The sequence below is a fragment of the Apaloderma vittatum genome, unplaced genomic scaffold, assembly GCF_000703405.1.
Source record: "Apaloderma vittatum isolate BGI_N311 unplaced genomic scaffold, ASM70340v1 scaffold25885, whole genome shotgun sequence".
NCBI lineage: Eukaryota > Metazoa > Chordata > Aves > Trogoniformes > Trogonidae > Apaloderma > Apaloderma vittatum.
The window spans coordinates 4,011-7,646 of NW_009719215.1; positions in this window are offsets into that span (position 1 = coordinate 4,011).

The following is a 3,636-nucleotide window of genomic DNA, read 5'->3' on the forward strand; positions in this document are numbered from 1 at the left end:
CTCGTGCTTCTGCAGAGCACGACACCCACCCCTCTTTCTGTGGGTTGGATCAGTGTGGGACTGGGGGCTGCTAGAGGAGTGTCAGGGAGTCCCACCGAGGACTTGTTACCATCTCAGAGGGATATACTGGAGCCCCAAACCCCAGGGGACTAGAGGCACTAGAGCATGTCCAGAGAAGGGTCTGGAGAGCAAGTCTTACGAGGAGCCTGGGGCTGGAGCAAAGGAGGCTGAGGGGAGACCTTCTCTACAACTGGTTGCAGAGGGGTGGGGATCGGTCAGTTCAACCCAGTAGCGAGCGATAGGACAAGAGAGAATGGCCTCAGGTTGTACTGAGGGGGGTTTAGATTGGATATTGGGAAGAATTTCTTTGCTGAAAGGGTTATCAGGCATTGGAAGGGGTTGCCCAGGGCAGTGATGAGTCCCCATCCCTGGAGGGATTTAAGAGTCGGGCAGACATCGTTTAGACAGAGCGCTTGGGGATAGGGTTTATTCGAGGACTTGTCAGTGGTGGGTTAATGGTTGAACTTGATATTCTTAAAGGACTTTTCCAATCTGGGCAATTCTGTGACTTGGCCGCTCTGAGCAGCTCTCAAACCTGGTCTGCCCCGTACCCCTCTCACCTCAGGCTTAGCATCATCTCAGTGCGATTAACCGTAGGCAGTGCACGGCCTGGGGGGATGAGGGGCTGCGGGCCACCTTGACTGAGTGGCCGAAGAGAAAGCTGCTCCTTGGGGTGTTTTTTGAGCCGCCGGTGGGCTCCCTGCCCCGGAGGAAGCGAGACGCGGAAGCCGGGGCCGTTGCTGCCGCCCCAGGTTGTCCTGTCGCGTCGGGCTGCTCGAACTGTGAATTTTAATTACGCTTTCGGGATCAATACGGTGGCCTTGGTAACGAGCTCATTGCTGCCGCAGAATCTGTTTACTTCAGGTCGGTGACAGCCAAAGAACTTTAGGTGGCCGAGGACAGGATGTTCCAGCCCGTCAAACCGGCCGCATTGTAATTCGGGTGAGGCTCCCTTCTCCGAGGTGGGTACAGCTTCCCCGCGGACCTGGAGTTGGCTGGCAGGACCCGTTCGTGCCTGGCAATCCTCCTTCGTTCAGGAGCCCTGGTTTGGGTGGGGGTTGCGGGGTTTATTCAGAAGGTGTGGGTGCAGGGAAGAGCTCAGGCGGCTCAGGAAGGAGTTTCCTCAGGCCTTTGCCTTGCCGAAAGTCATATTTTGGTTTCCTCCTTTTCCAGATGGCCCCGGGGTGAGGTTCAACCTGTGTCTGCTGTTTTCTGTCTCTCCTCCTTTCGCCTCCCCGCAGGGAGCCCTGAATGTTGTGCATTCTTGCACTGTGGGGAGAGGCTCGCATCCAACCTGGGCATGTTTTGGAGCGAGAACATCTGGCCGAGCCGTGTTGACCTTGGAGTCGTCAGCCTCCTGCAGGCAGCTCAGCCTGCACCTCCCTACATCAACCAACCCCTTCTCCAAATATCCCCCGAGCTCGCCGGCCCTGGACGTCGCTTCTTATCCCTCCTGCCCCCTCTAAAAAAAAGAGGCTGAATGGAATCGACCTGGTGGCCAGGAGGGTGATGTTTGTCCCCCCTGGTAGCGATTCCTCTGTGAACAGCTGAAGCTTGGGGTTCTTCTCTGATAAAATGCAGCAAAACCAAAGTCTTTTCCAGAGCTGGAAGGAGAACGTGCTGGTAAATGAGAAATGAGCAGCTCTAGGTGAGGCACGCGTGGAAATACCACCGCCAGGGGATCAGCCAGGCCAGTGACCTATTTTTCAGTTTTTTGACTGTATTTCCCAGCTCTCTGGGACATTTTGCAGATGGACTGCTCCTGTTTCGGTGCTGATCCGGCTGGCATTTTCCCTTAGGGCTGTGGCGTGGGCATGGAGGGTCCTCTGAGCACGGCCAGAGCCTCGCCTGGATGCTGGTTGTTGTGTTGGTCTCTTGAAAGACCGAAAGAGGTCTTGAAATGCTGTGATTTTTTGCAAGCCCCTTCTGGGGGGGCGAGAAAAGCAGACATGTGGGCTGATTCCTCCTCCAAAACTCAGGGACTGCCTTGGCATTATAGAGGAGAGGTTTGGATTTTTGGTGGGTTTGTTTTGTTTTTTTTTAATTTTGTGGCTCACCCTCGCTTCAGACCCGCCTGGTGTTGCCGGACGAGCGTTGACGGCGCTTCCGTGGGGTTCCCTTGGTTTCGTGCGGCTGCGGTTGTAGACGAGTCTTCCAATTAATTTACGAATCGATCCTAACTAAAGATGATTCCCGGCCAGCTGTGACGCACCAACACATCTCCGTGGGCTTCCAGCTCCGGAGCAGCTGGCCCGTTGCTCCTCGATTTGCCCAGAGAGCCGCTGCGGGTGACTTATCCTGTGGTCCTGCCTGGGCGAGGTAACTCCAATTAACTCTGATTATCCCAAACACGGCGGGGTGCGCGCCGCAGACAGATCCGCAGCCGAGAGGCCTGGGATGTCTTCAACCCGATGGCTTTTTGGGCAGGTGAGGTTTGCTCAGCTGGTTCATAGAAAACATGAGGGGTGTTCGCTGCCCTCAAAGGATCCCAGGTATCGACTTTTGCTGGGAAAGAGATGATATCCCTTGGAGTTAAAGGAGGATTTGCGCCTTTGCCTTGATTCCCGGAGTCCAAGGACTGCCACCTTATCTGCTGGAGGCGGCGCACCTTTGGCCTCAAGGTGTTCATAAGGCAGTAGCTATTCCCAGTTACTATTTAACAGCTGGGCGCTCAAAATCACATTTATTTTAATCAATCCCACCTTCTGTCTATTTTTCCCTGTGGCATTTACAGTGATTCCCAGGAGGACCAAAATCTTGAGGTGATTTCCAGCCTCTTAACCCATGGGATGGGTGCAAGGTGCTCGGGGACGTGGGTTCGTGCTGGGCTTGGCAGTGTCAGGTTAGTGGTTGGACTCGATTATCTTAAAGGTCTTTTCTAACCTGAACAATTCTCTAATTCTTTCTCCTGAGGCTTCTTCTTCTCTGCTGAGCTTTGGGATAAGTGTGAAAGCCCTTAATTCTCCTCTTGTACTCATGGAAACTTGTTGGGGTTTTGTTTGCTTTTTGCTTGAGTTTATTTTTTTTTCCCCACTCCTTTACCCAACCAGCCCTTCTCTGCCGGTGAAGGATGAAGGTTGGTATCAGGGCTTGGCTGGTTTACCTTGCCAGAACCTCGGTGCCCTTTTATTTCCTTGTCAGGAACGGTGTAAAGGTTTCCACACAGAGATCTGGCTGCGGTTCCTGCTCGGTGGGGAGAGTGCCAAGCAGGTTCCTGCTTCTCCAGGGAGGGAAAAAAATAAACCTGCCCTGTGAACCCTCTGGGAGCAAAAGGACAGATGCAGGTGGCACTGAATTCACCACCGACCCCGCTTTGATCCACAAAGCACCCTCGGGCAGCTCTTTCCAAAGGAAGCGCTTGGAGGTTTCTTCTTTCTTTAGGTCAGGGGAAACCATCAAGAGAAAGTTGGGAAGGTCATGTGTGGAGCAGAAGCAGGTCTCGTTCTTCCACAGAACTTCTCTAATCGTGGCCGTGGTGCTTCCAGCTCTCCCCAGGGCCCTTGGTGCTGTGCCAGCGGGTGTGGAGGAGCAGAAAACGCCTGCTGAGCGCTCGGCATTGCTAATAGAACACCCCCC